Here is a 15074-nt window from a genome sequence, read left to right as displayed (position 1 = left end):
AGAGGTGATGGTATGGGACTATATATCAAAAATAACCTGCAAGGTATAATACTGAAGCAAGAGAGTACAGGCAGTTTACAAGCTACAGTATATGGGCTAAACTGGGAAAATACAAATTCTAAGAACATCTGTTGTGCACAAACGTACTACAAGTAACATCTATGCTGCAATCAGGAATCTGAATAGCAAAGATGGCTTTATATTACTTTCCCCTCATAAAGAGATTTTAACTTTGCCCACATAAGTTGAGATATTGTGATGGGGAATACAGAACTGAAATTGTCATTGTTAAAATGTACACATTACATGAATGATTTTAAGATACGGGAAATCTAGGTGTTTATGTAGATTATTCTACATCATCACCATACAGTGTGATGCAAGCAAAAAAGTAAACAGAATTCTTAAAGCAAAATGTTTCTAATTTAAAATTAAGAAGTTGTGGATATGTTTCATAATGCACTAGTAATACCTCATTTATGTAGTATAGTATAGTTACAAATTGGGGGGTCTGGAAAATAGAGATTGGAAAATAAATCTGATTGTCAAAAATGTACCTGTGCATGTGAGTTCTTCATTTTCTGGTACTCTGGCAAAACAGTAGTAAAATCAGAGGCAAATTAGGACAGATATTTATTTAAAATAAAATAAACACAAACTTAACTGCACAAAACATTACACTATAGACGAGCGGTTGGCGACCTTTCAAAAGGAGCATACCAAGAGTTAGCTCATTCACTTTATAATAATAGTAGCAGTAGCCAATGTGATGTGTAGTGATCTTTATGAATCCCTTTTTTTTCCGAGCATAGCTGGGGCACCCTCAGTCATCACATTAAATATATTTTCTTTGTGTCAATTCCTCTTTCCTCAGAAGATTAATAAACTTTTTAGCCTGTAGTTATGCCATGCATGTGTTTTAGTTAGCAAAGCTCTAGCTAAAACAATTGAATTCCATCTGATTCATAATATGAAGAAGAATTATTAATTGCAGTTCAGTACGTTGTTTATATCCACACACTCATCAAACACAACACTAAATAGTTTTACAACTTTGAACACCAGTGGCTGGTGTTTGTAAACATTTTTTTGTATGCCAAAGAGTTTTCATTGGTGGCATTTCTTTGGGGCTTATTACACTTTTATTGTATGCCCCGCTTTCATTGCATATGCTATGAAAGATCCCTTTAGGTGTCACAAATGGCACCTATGCTGTAGGTTGCTGACTCGTACTGTAGACAAAACTACTGTATGCATCACTGAGGCCTACATTCTAGACACTCAGAAACACAGAATGCCTTCGTTGTAATGAAATTCTATGCAACACTTTGACAGGCTAACAAGGGAAATACAACCTGTGTCCTAAATAAAATAATACAATTTATAGCTAAAATGACATTCCTATAATATAGAACTTCAAGTAGGTAGCTGCATCAGCATTGTAGGCTCCAAAGGAACAAGTAAAGGTTTATTCCATGCTGAAAAGAAAAGAGACTTTGTTTCCACTGATGAACCTTCTTCAGGTTTGAGGGAGAGAGTGAAACCAGAGGCTGTTAAAGATTAGGAGAACAAAGGATACGGTAGTTGAGAGGAGTATTGACACTCAGGGAGGACTGGAAGAGAGGTGTGAAGTCAAAACCTGCAAATGATTAGAGAGGATTAGAAGGAAACAAGTCTGTTGTTAAGAGAAGGGGGAAGGTGTGATCCTAGTTTCAGGATAATTTTGGTTTTCAGATGTCTTTCTACAACAGTAGTTCCAAAACCCTTCTATGAGGACACAGACAGAGAGATGGTATGATCGATGAGAAATGGGAAACTATGGGTTTGTAGAAATCTTGATCCTCACAGTACTAACATGTTCTCTGAAACTGTCTCCTTCCTGTTTCACCAATGTAAATAGCTGGGCATTTTCTGTAAGATGCAGTAAACAAGGTTGCTGGAAATACGTGATGTCATCTGGGTGATCCAGAATTGTCCAGAGGGGCCTTGAATGTGCATGGTATTGGATATATATTTACAGGTGATGCAGCATGTTCTATTGCAGGAGCAAGTGCCTGGTATGGATGATTGCTGTGAACAAGAAGGTTACGCAGATTAGATGATGGGGTGGTCAGAAAAGAGGGTACCAGTGGAGGGATGATCCTGTAACATGGGGAGGTTGTTATTAATGGTCCTGGGAATAGAAAGGATGTTGGGGTGGTAGTGAAGCACGAATAGAATGCAGTTGTGAGTTTGGGAGTTCCTAATTGGGTTTAGGATCCTAGAGGTAATTTTGGTTCAGGAGAGGTATTTTTTCGATAACAGGGTGGGTATCCTCTGTTATTGGAAAAAAAGTGCATTTTGAGGGCTTGATTATGGAAGTCCATGTCGTCACTACAAAGTTGTCAGAGCCTGAGGAGCTGTGAAAAGGGGAGAGAGTATTTATTAGACAGAAGTAGAGAGTCGTGGATGGTTAATGGATAGGTTTATGTCCAGAAATGGAAGTGTAGGGGAGTTATCTTGAGTATACTTGAGGGATGGTTGGAAGTTGGTGAAATGATGCAGTAAATGCTCTAGCCAGTCATTAGGGCGTGTGGTGGCACCAACGCAGTCATTGACGTATTGCCTGTAGAGGTCAGGGACAAAGCAGTGGTAGTGAGCAGAGGAGCATTCTTCTACCCAGCCAACATAAATAATAGCATAGTTGGGTCCCATTTTGGTGCCCATGACAACTCCACTGACCTGCTGGTTATTGAATAAAAGGTTATTGAATGAGATGGTATTCAGTGTGATGACCAATTCCACAAGATGTACAAGAGTGTGTGCAGGTGGATCAAACACTGTGCCTTTGTCTAGCGTGTGCTTGAGGGCCATAAGACCATCACTGTGGTGAATGACGATCTATAGGAATGTGATGTTCATAATAAAAATTAGACATTCTGGGCCTTGAAACTGGAAATCTTTAAAAAGTTGGACAGCATGGTTAGTGCCCTTCAACCAGTGGTCTCATAAGGCTTGACAATACCACTTCCTTTTGGCAGTGGTACGATCCTTTGGAAGAGGACGATAGGAAGAAGTGTCTTTTGCCACACCACAACAGCACCGCCTTTGTCTGCTGGTTTAATGACATTATCATCTCTATTTTGGAATGATTGGAATGCCTGAATTCTCCTTTGGTGAGGTTAGACCTGAGTCTGATGAGTATGAAAAGAGTCTTGAGAGCTTGATTATTGCTTGATTATTGCAATGATTAAAAATAAAATAATCTACAAAATGTGCTCTGAGCCAGATCCTCTGGTTAAAGTTAGCTTGGGATTGGGAAATGAATGGCATCTTGGGGACTGTACAAAACCGAGGCCTTTGCTGAGAAGAGAGCGCTCATCCTGTGAAAGGAAAGGGTCTCAGGGTATAGTAACAACATTGGGATAAGTGGAGTTAGTTGGTGTGTTGATGTTTTTTCTGTAAATGCTGATTGAGTTTTTATCCTTATCTGCACTAAGGAACTGGTAAAACTTAGATTTACTTAGTAAAACGTTAGATTTACTTATGAGTATATACTGTATTTTTATTTACTTTTGCTATAAGTATCCATACTTAAATTTGCACCCATTTATACATCTGGGTGTTTTTATTAGAGCAGTCTGTTTGAAGTAATTTGCTCAAGGGTTGTACCCACAAATATGTACCCACAAACTCCCAGTTATTACTCAAGAACACTGACTTCTGCCCCCTGAAATTGCTCTTAAAGGGGAACTGCAACACTATTTTTATATTTTAGGGTTTGAAAGAATCAGATTTGAGTGCATTTCAAACCATAATAAAAATAAAATGTGCACAGTAAAATCTCCAACTTACTGTACATCACAAAATAGATTAAAGTTCAGGTATGCACAGTGCCATATTCTATGATTCAAAATGGCTCAACAAAACTTCCAGTGAGATGAAGCAAAAAGCTAATAAGGAATCAAGGCTTGTGAACACATCTCTGTCTCTGTCTCTTCTAATCCACTAAAAATATCGCTCTCAACTTCAAGATGGTTTTGTTAACAAATGCTACTGATAGTACTTGTTAACTCTGCACGCAGATCACGTATTCTGAGGTGAAATGTCTGCTGCACAACCTGTACTTATTTGCTGTGCATCGCATACATTAGTCATTACAGAGACTAGTGAGCAGGAAGGGGCTGAATCACATCGTAATTCCTGGTAACTCTTGATCTTACCTGATTTTTTAAAATTATTAAATTAATTAGAAAAACGTCATTTTGAAATTTGTAACATATTTTTATACCATTAATGAATTTATTTTATAAGTAGATTTAATAACCTGTCTGAGAAATTGGAATTACAGTTCCCCTTTAAACTATCAAGTGAGGAAGTGGGTCAAATGACCCCTCTCTTTTTCAACCCATTTCTGTTCTAATGACCTAGATTAAAAGGAGTAGTGGCCATATTTCAGTTTTTCACTTTTGTTGTACGCAGGTATTCCTGAGAGTCTAGCAACAGAAGCTCTACAGTACTCAGCAGAGGTGTGTCTTCTTAGTATACTTCTGTTTGAATACATTTTACTCTTTAATTTAATTTATAGAAAGTTAGAAAAACTTTCTCTCTGTTGAGGGATTTTATAAGACTGCTCAGAAAAAAAAAGCTACAAACAAGATTTGTAGCAAATTACATATTTTGTACTAAATCTTTATAGAAATCCTCTATTAGTATTGAAAAATAACATATAGCCTTCTATAAACAGTGCCTGAAGTCCAAGTTTGATCTTACTGATGACATTTAAAGTACTGTATGTGGAATTGCATATTCTGTTTTCAATAATATTGATAGACCTCTTGTTTGAGGGTGGCACCTGACTTATCAGACAGTCTTGTTTATAATTAGGGATTATGATTTTGAGACATTGATCCTGCGTTCATAAAAAACTGACAATATTTCCTTACCCCCTACCATGAAAAAAGGAAGTCTGCTTGTCTAATTAATGATGACAGTTGACAGCAAAAGATGCTAGAAGAATAGCAAAGTCCATTGCAGTATTTGCTCTAGTACTTCTAAGGCCTTGGATAATTTTCTAAATGTATATTTCAATAAAAACGTATTTGTGTCTGTTGTTTTTTGTTATATTTATAGCTTTAAACTATTTGAATAACTTTAATTTGCTTTACAGTTACCTTTAGCAAATGTGGAGTGAACTGTGATCTGGAGCAACAGGCTTTGAAATCCCCCCTGTAAAATCTAAAATAATTACATTATTAACCTTTAATGGGAATGCACCCATTCCTAGCAACATCTTACAACACAGAACGTAGACTCCAGGAGGTAAGCCTTTATATACTGTTTTGTTGTTATACTGTACATACGAAAGAATACTAAAGATTTCAACTGTGAATAGCAAAAAAATATAAGAATACTCTCTACTGAAAGATTAAATGAAATCAGGGGGGAACTGTTTTATGCAGCATATGCAGCATCAGCATAAACCTGATGATCACATCCCAGATACGTAACTCATCTTTGGAAAAAAAACAATGTAGCAGACATTTAGACTGTTCTCACTTGATCGCAGCTTTCTTTGTATTTTGTCCTCCAGGATAAGCACACTTTGACAAACCTCAAGGAAGGTCTCAACTACTAGTCCATCCAGAACAAATCACTTCAACAGCAAAGACTCTTGATTCCCTTCAACATCAAGGAGAGTGGTCCAGTGTTTTCAAGATGCCGATGGAGCTGCCAAACAGTGAATTTGCCGCAGAGTTAATTCTGTCACCCCTAATTGTGGCTCCAATACTGCCTTAGACAAGAAGCAAAAAAAATAGAAGCAGTGGCCAGCTCTCTAGTCAGAAACACACTGGTTGTGACAGCCCAGATGATGCAAGAAAAACTAAATTAAGCTCTGTCCAGTTCCTCAAGGGTGCTATCACTTCAGGAATCTTTTTATATTTACTGTAGTTTCCCTTTTTTATAACTGCCAATATGAATGTATAAGCAGCTGTTTATAACAATATATTTGATAAAATTAACTATCTGTTTAACAGTCTATTAACTAGACTGTTGAAGTTCTTACAAGCTATTCAGCCCTGTGTATCTGTGTAAAACTTGCTGACCTTCAGAACCTCATCCATTCACTTTATAGATAATAAATTACAGTAACATTTGTGTTAAAGCAAATTTCTTTTAGACGTAGATTTATTCGCAAGAGGAGATTGGTTAATTCATAGATTGTAGTTTTAATTGAATTTCTAAAATTTGTGTTTGATACATAAATATTAGTTCTGTGAAACTTTAACATACCTTCTTACAGAATATTTTCATATATAGTGTTATTTATAGTTAGGTATTTGGACTTAAGCTGTTCAAAACATTGTTCCTGTTTGTTAGATGTTCCACTACTTTGTGTCATTGTTTCCAAAATCTTTTTTTTTCTTTAAGTGAACTTATGATATCCTAGATAAAGTTGATACTTGTCATTTGTTTTCCACTTATCCTTGGCACTATTAACAATCCTGTAAACAGTAGTTCATACAGTGTTTTGTGTTATAAACTACATATACAGTACCTTGGTAATCATCCTGTGGTGTGGAAAATAAAATGCTGTGTGTTTTATGATGACAGTTATGAATACATTTTCAGATATTAATTTGGATAATGCTTTTATCCATAGCAGCTTACATTTAGATCAATTACATTATCAAGTTTCATTAACACATCTCAGTGAAGTACAGATCTCTACCATTACTCCACACTGCTGCCAAATAACCAAAGATCCATCACAGTAACAGAACCATCAAAGGTTCATAAGCCTTTGCCAAGCCAACTGTCTTGTGGCATTCAAAATTGAAATTAACTTATCTTAGTTAAGTTAATTTCAATTACTTAGTTCAGACTTTCAAATACCATTTTTCATCATTTGTCATTTTTTACTTTATGTTTATTAAGGATTTTATCACAACAATGAAGGCAAAAGACAATATGATTCACAATGACAAATGGGTCCTCCCTCCCCTCCCTGGTACTGAGTGTAATCAATACATCACGGGCCATTGGCTGTTTACTGTAAGGAAATAAAGTAAGTAAGTAAATAAAAAAGGTAACAATTAAGAATACATATGTTTAAATATAAAATAGAAAACCAATAATCCTACACATGATTGTGTATACAGTGCAGAGCACATTATAGAGGGGTATACAGTATATAATCCTATGTAGAATCCCTTTGGAAATTAGAAAAATAGGTAAATGAATAAAAAAGGAGTTATGATTTGGGGACAAGAAAAAAGAAAAGGTTTTAAATGTACTGCATATGTACTTTGATGCAGTTGAGTATAATTAAAAGAGTTTACAAAGTCAAGAAATTCACCCTAAATTTTCCATTCAATTTGTAAGGGATTTTTTCACATAGTATGTATGAGATATCTGTTTAACCAACATCATAACACGTCAGCTATAGCAGCAGAGTCTCATCACCCACCAGAGCAAGCTGAGCATTTAAAGTGATGGTTAATTTGGTCATTAGAGAAAGTGTCACAGCTATGTTGTGTTGTTAAGCTTTGAGCATGAACAAAATGTGTGGAAGGGTTTCTGTCTCTATCACACATCTTGGACAATGCGTTGACCATTTTGAGTTCATTTTGTGGAGAGATGCAGTATGTTCAGAGTAAGATTGTTAAATTTAAGCAAGCGAAGTTTAGCATTAATAGAAAACGTCCAAGTCCCTGAACATATATTTTCCAACTTTTCGCCTTCATATCTAAAGTCCAAACAAATTCTGAAGATGAAGCAAAGCCCTTCATATCCTTTATATTGAACAGTTTTTTTGTCATTGGCTGAAGTCAACCTCCCTTCTGTGTATCTACAATATGAAATGTTTGACTAGAAGATATCTCTAAAAAATAGTATTGGGCTGGGAAAGTTGGCAGCTAGCTGTTGAAAAAGCAGAAGAACCTTATCATTATATACAGTAGGTGTCCAAAATTTGTGATCCCTTTGTTATATCAGAATTGTGTCAAACCATGTTTAAGAGCAGGTAGAAAGGGGTGATTATGAAGAGGTGTTAGATCATGCAGATTGGAGTCCCCCAATCGCTTATGTATTTATAAAGTATTTTTTGTAAGGCTGTTGTGCTTTTTAGTAGATGTACAGTATTAGTAGAGATAGAGTCGCATCATCCAGGTGGGGCTGCACGTTGGTGGTGGTGGAGGGGAGTCCCCATTACATGTAAAGCGCTTTGAGTGGAGTGTCCAGAAAAGCGCTATATAAGTGTAAGCAATTATTAATTATTATCATTTTTATTAATGTATAGAAGGGAGACCAATGAAAGAAAAGGAAACTTCAATAAAAGCTTTTTGCAAGAAGGGTAGGTAACCCTTTTCCTAGCATTAAAAATAAATACAAAGTATTGGACAGGTGTACGATGTATAGGTAACACAGAGAAGCAGGGAGAAACGGGTAGGAATGTGTACAAATGCCAACTGTAATTGTTCAAGAGAGATAATTTCACCTGGTGTTAAGATAAAAATTCATAACAAAATACAAAAATAAAATCCTATTCTGTTTTGGAATATTAATATTCCCTACCTATAAACTGTGTTCTTCTATATTCATGTTATGAAGCGAAAACTGAACTGTTTCTTAAAAGAATCCAGAGCTTGGGTCTTTACCACTACACCCATGGTCTACACCCATCGCTTTTTGTGTAGAGAAGTGTTTTTTATTCTTCTGTCTTAAATAAATCCCCCTGGTGGTTTTACGCTGCTTTGACAGTGGTTTGATCAAATAAACATAACCTTTAAAAATAAAAAATAAAACCCCTTAAAAATAAAACATACATCTTAGGACTTGATATACTCTTTTTAGTCTTTATTGTAGATTGAGAAGCTTCAGATGTTGGAGACAAGATGCCATAAAGCTGTGGGGAATAACCTGTTATCCTCAATCACATGTCGAACTGATGGAGCTCAATTGGTCTGTTGACACTTAAATACCAGGAAGCTGACCCTCAAAATTAGCTGTCAATTTCTGCTCTTTGAGAAGAGAGTAAAGTCTCTGTTACATGATAGGCCAATGGGAGAAAGGAACCAAGAAGCAGTGGACAAATCTACCAGACTTTGCCCAAGGGAAACTTGCAGTTTTGAGAGACACTTGTTTTTTGTGGAGCTGTTAATCAGCTTACCTGTGTCACTGGAGCCGGTCCTGACTCCCGTGTAATGTGTAGCAAAAGACCCTATGCAGAACAGTATAATCCGGAAGTGACTGGAGAAGGAAAACAGGGAAGAAACGGAAGGGAATAGACAGGATGACGGACGGGGGGCAGTGAAGACTGTGCATAGGGGTAGAGCAGGCGAACAAGTCCGAAAGGAAATCCAATGGGGAAAATCAGGGTGCAGTCCAAAGTCCAGGTGCCGGGAGATCCATCAGAGACGAAGACAGGAACACGGAGGGTTAAAACCATAACGGGATTAGGTGCTCGAGCCCCGGACTCAGAAGGTCAGGACATCAGGGGAAAAGGCCTTGCCCTCGGAGTACCCTTGAGCCCGGAGGATAGGTGGGCCTTCAGACGTCCATCTTCCAAAGCTGAGCCCAGAACTATTGAGTACCAGGCTTAAATAGGGAGATGGGGATGGGAAACAGCTCGGATAAATAAGACTGGGGAACACAGGGAGGGATGACGATAGGGACAACCTGCCCAGTTAGTAAAAAGTGGAGATGGAAGTCAAAGAGTTCAGACTTTTTGGTTTTGTTAACACATGCCTTGATTAAAACTAAAGAAGACTGGTTTCACCTGTCATTGTAACTACATTTGTGTGTATATTTCATGCCAGCATATAAAAAGGGCTCAATTATGGCACCGCTCACCCTCTTCCAGGTATGTCTCACTCCCTTATCCTGGTTCTGGTTTCTCCTTTATGTTTGTTTGAAGAAAGCTAGTAGAGGTATATTGCATTTTCGTAACATATACCTATTAAACCCTTAAAATGTATATTTTCCAGTTTAACCCACGTAGAGCTGCCTATAGGCTTTTGCTTCAGTTTTATAGCTTACAGACTATTTTAGTCTAATCACTCACCGCAATTTTTTTGATCACATACCTCCCCAGATTTTGCCTAAGGTGAGCTCTGTGCCCCCTAGTTGCTTAATTTATCAATTTCCTTTAAAGCCTGGGTATGGTTGGAAGCAGCAAGGCTTGCTCCTGTGTGGTATGCAATTTGGCAGATACTAATTTGAGTTGTGTTTTTGTAGGAGCATTTCTTCTTAGAGCTTGGCATAAAGCCCCTATTTCTAAATTCTGTAGAGATGTCCACTGGAGAATCATACCATGAATCTTTGCCACATATTTATAGTACGTCACCTGGATCTGAGGTTGCATAAAGCCATTCAGACTCCAGTGTCCTGGACTCCAGTATGACTCGCACATCCTATATGTCTGTGCTAAATTTGTTATAAATATTTGATCTGTTAAGGAATGTGACTAAGACTTCTCTCATAAAGAAGTTCTTATGTTTGATTTGCATTAAGGTTTAAAACAGATTTTGCTTGTATTATCATTGATCAAGCTAAATTGATCATTTAGCTTGAGCAGAACCAAGACCTCCTGCACCGGCACCACTGTTCAGCCCATTCATGCAACCTCTGCTCTAGTGGTTATAGTTTTCTCCTGGGTGGTAAGGGGAAGGTTGCTGAACAAGCTTTCTTTGAAGGGGAACACTGCCATCTTCTGGACAATTAGATTATTAATTTAAGTTACTGTACAGTATTTTCACGTTATCTATGATTTATTTTGTTCATACACTTTATGTGACCTATTAAACACTTTATTAAACAATCATAATGTCACAATAGGTCATCAGATAAATCCTGAACATTTAACCTATGTTGCATATTAAAAGAAAACACTGGTAACTAATGAAAACATTCTGACACATTAACATAAATTTGTTAATTTATGTACTACAGCCTAAATAATCATTTCCCATGATTTTCTGCCTCACAGGGCCTCTGCTGTAAAATGTATGTCTTCTTGCTAGCATCTGGTTGTCAGTATGGTAGGGAAGCTCTTTCCATGCTAAAGTACCACAACCCTCTGTGTAAGGACATGCATCATTTTTTTTTGTTTTACAGTAAATGCACATCCACATAGTTTCTACTTGTGTCATCTGGTTCATGTTTCATAGTTGATTCTAAAGAAGATCACTGGTTGACTGCCAGTGCATTTGAAGGGTTTGAATTCTTCCAGACAATTACATTATATTTTTAGTAACAAACTTTGATAAGGATGTGTAGATGACTGGTTGAGACCAAAAACTACTAGGTGGACTTAATGATCTATCATCTGCAAAGATTTCTTGTGCCCTTTTTTGTGCTTGGAATTTTGTCTTGTTTCTATTGTGTCTCTCTGGGCTGCTCGTGTTCATTTTGCGGGATTCTGTATTAAATGATCAGACACTTAATTCATCCAGATTCTTTCCCAGTTTTTCTTAAAATTCAGGTAATATGGTAATTGAGTTTGGGCTGGGAGCTATTACACAAATACCAATAACTGGAGAGGAAGAGATAAAGAAAATCCCAAGAGTTCTAAGCAAGACTCCATGGAGACTGACTCCTAGGCACCTGGTCAGAGCAGTGGGTGTGTGGGAGTAATCTGAAGGCATCCCCTGGAGATGCAGAATGAATTAAAAAACAGCTTTACTGTCAAGAGGAGAGCCGAAAACATAATTAGACCTTGACACATGACACAGATACAGCGCACGGTTCCCAGACTGCCCCCTTTGGCCTGCTGAATCCAGCAGGGCACACAGACTCACAGATAAGAATTCCCAGTAAGACCAGCAGTCGGGTACAGGTGAAATCAGCACTGCCAGCTGAGATTAATTGCAGTATAGGGCTTACTTTACAACCAAATAATAGAATTTTGCTGCAGGTTTGATGGTTGTCTTAATGTAAACAGGTTTACTTGAAGCTCTGATTTGGCAGATTGATTCTTACACCGTTTTGATCAGGGCTGTCCAGTCCTGGTCCCGGAGGGCCAGTGTGTCTGTAAGTGTTCATTCCAGCTCCGCTCTTAAAGAGCTAAACCAGCTGGTTCTTCGGGGTTTCAGATAGTTTTAAAATGAAAAAGATCTTGAAAACCTTCACAAACACCGGCTCTCTAGCACCAGGATTCAGGACCCCTCAAAATTCTAAAACAAACAGTATTCTGTATTTAAGAGTTGTGATATTTCTTACTTTTACAGTTAAATTAATTTAATTTGGTACTTATAATTGAGAGTTACATATTTCTTAAAATTGAAAAATGACCAGTTATTTTAAAGAAATGTAAAGACGCGTGACTGTTAGATGGTTCAGATGTACCTGTCTGTTGAAGATGTCACATCTAAACATTTAACCACAAGAGTTGCTAAGTGGGGGCATTAGGCAGATGTGCACCCCCATGTACCCCCCCCCCCAAATAATTTTCTAATAAAGTGTGAAAAAATTGAAAACAATTTATGTTACTTATGTAACGTTTCAATCAAATTTTATTTTTATGCCATGACGAATGAAAAAACATAGCTCGGCCCTGTGTCACATCTGAGGTTTCAGTGCGGGATTTATAATGCAACACACAAGGCGGTTTTTTAGCCAGAAATTGTTGAATTCCATTTCGTTAATCAGAAAGCTAGGCTAACAGTAGTCTAAATAATGGATATAAGAAAATGGTTCAAAGGACCATCTTCAGTCACCAACAGGTGGCTAGTAGTAGGGGAAAAACAATGGAGCAGAAGTGAGGGAAGCAGATAAGATGCTCAACATCAACAATGGCAGAAGTGTTCATTTTACTGTTAAAGACAGAGCCGGCATTACCAATGGTTAGTGTAGCGTCAAAGCCGATGCATTTTGCTATCCCTGTAGGAAGTTCAACAGTGCCCGCACAACTGACTCATCTTTTACAGTTAGCGGGTACCATAATTGGAAACACCACAGAGAGAAACAAAGGGTTTCGTAAACACTCCACTTCAAAGGAACATTTAACCTGCATGACTGTATGGAAGGAGCATGAAATGCGCATAAAAATGACAAAGAAATTTCCACTTTCCTTAACGCAAACCAGCACAGAAAAAATCGTTACTTCAGTATGTGTTCGGTCTTTTTGATGTTGTTACAGGAGGACTAAACTGACATTTCGCGTGATTTGAAGAATGTTTCCTATTCTCATCATATCGGTGTATTTGCTGAGCTACATTTGACTTTGCCTCCTATATTGTAGGTTTGATAGGTAACTATCATCTGTAGATGTGTCTCAAACTAGAGTTCAATCCTGGCCTCCTCGGTTAAAACCAAATGCCCACCCGTTCAAATTGTTCTGGCGACGGCCCTGGATTAACCGATGTTAGAGTAGAGTTCAAGTTCTATACTTATGTATAAAAAAGTGCTGGCTGTCAACAGCTCTGCAAACATATTTTCTATCCCACCTCCCTTCAACCAACTACACCCTTACGGCTGCCTCCCGAGTTCATGCCTGGTAAATGAGGGAGGTTGTCATTTGCCAGGACTGTCATTTGCTCAGCCAGGTGAGTTAAAGCCAAAATATTAAATGCACTATTCTTTTAGATTTGTTGGTTCATTTTGTTGTTATTGTAACGCAACGGGGGCTCAGGCGGGCGCCCTTGCCGCATCTGGTCGGCCCCATCCCGACTGGAGGCTCGAACCCGGGACTTCCGCGTCTCTCTGCAGCGACCTAGCCCCGTGAGCCAAAGAGAGATCTCTCTACAGCCCAGTAGCTGTGGTCCTGCTATCACAGGGAAGGGCGGTGACGTCACCCGCTCTGGTACGCCGGCTCTTACACACAGTGCTTGTCGGCCGTAAGCGTTACACTCTCCCCCGCTTAAATCGCCGTCCCCGGCGAAGGGCTATCCCACCCCGCTTCTGACACCAATGTAACGCAAGGGGGGCTCAGGCGGGCGCCCTTGCCGCATCTGGTCGGCCCCATCCCGACTGGAGGCTTGAACCCGGGACTTCCGCGTCTCTCTGCAGCGACCAAGCCCCGTGAGCTAAAGAGAGATCTCTCCACAGCCCAGTAGCTGTGGTCCTGCTATCACAGGGAAGGGCGGTGACGTCACCCGCTCTGGTACGCTGGCTCTTACACAGTGCCTGTCGGCCGTAAGCGTTACACTCTCCCCCGCTTAAATCGCCGTCCCCGGCGAAGGGCTATCCCGCCCCACTTCTGACACCAATGTAACACAACGGGGGCTCGGGCAGGCGCCCTCGCCACATCTGGTCTGCCCCATCCCGACTGGAGGCTCGAACCCGGGACTTCCGCGTCTCTCTGCAGCGACCTAGCCCCGTGAGCCAAAGAGAGATCTCTCTACAGCCCAGTAGCTGTGGTCCTGCTATCACAGGGAAGGGCGGTGACGTCACCCGCTCTGGTACGCCGGCTCTTACACACAGTGCTTGTCGGCCGTAAGCGTTACATTATTATTTGGCCAAAGTAATGAAATAGCATTTAGTTGCTTATAATCTCCCAGCACAGATAAATAATATGTCGATCTGTGGTGCAGCTTGAGCACGATGGTAAACCTCTGCTGTGTTCATCATCTTTATTGGTGAGTTGGACACAGTTGCATCTAGCTCGTCAACCAGAAACGCAATGCTAATACGCTCCCTTTTAAAAGTTCTTCTGCATGGGCTGAAACGAACATCTTTGTTTGGTACTACAAAGTTTTATGTGTATATCCGTGTGGCTTCAAAACTTTGGAACTGGTTGCCTAGAGGGAAGAAGGAAAGAATTCCCATTATGTTTCAATTGGAAAACAAAACTGAAACTGTCACGCCCAGTACATCTAGAGGGCGCTCTACTTCTCTCCTGTTCCTAGTTCCCTGTGATTATTCATGTCTTTCTGGTGTGTCTTGTTGTGTAGCCTATTTACTTCCTGCTTCTGGTCTGCTCCTTGCTCAGCATTGAGGTTTGGATGTCCTTAGACCAGCCTAGCACCAGGTCGCCCCACATCCTCTACCTGAGGGCATAGGTTTCTATACGGCACTTCCTGAACAGCTGAGCCCGGGCTAACCCCCATCTCGCCGCTACGCATAGGGTCTTTTTTGCTCTCCTGCCATTCCAC

At 39.3% G+C, this 15074-nt stretch overlaps 1 long non-coding RNA gene across 2 annotated transcripts in view; it reads left to right on the top strand.

Moving 5' to 3' along the window:
- LOC148661807 (uncharacterized) overlaps positions 1-6593 on the top strand; it is a 30723-nt gene extending 24130 nt beyond the window's left edge. The window contains exons 7-9 of one of the 2 annotated variants that reach the window (XR_015939606.1): positions 4462-4508; positions 5150-5301; positions 5573-6593. This is a non-coding gene — a long non-coding RNA (uncharacterized LOC148661807). The remainder of the gene's footprint in view (positions 1-4461; positions 4509-5149; positions 5302-5572) is intronic. The other variant, XR_015939607.1, reaches the window with a different exon arrangement.
- Positions 6594-15074: the final 8481 nt, after the last annotated feature.

Source organism: Lepisosteus platostomus, chromosome 6 (genome assembly GCF_059453375.1).
Source record: "Lepisosteus platostomus isolate fLepPlt1 chromosome 6, fLepPlt1.hap1, whole genome shotgun sequence".
Classification (NCBI taxonomy): domain Eukaryota; kingdom Metazoa; phylum Chordata; class Actinopteri; order Semionotiformes; family Lepisosteidae; genus Lepisosteus; species Lepisosteus platostomus.
The sequence above is the reverse complement of the archived record's forward strand: the minus strand, read 5'-3'. Positions and strand labels throughout refer to the sequence as shown.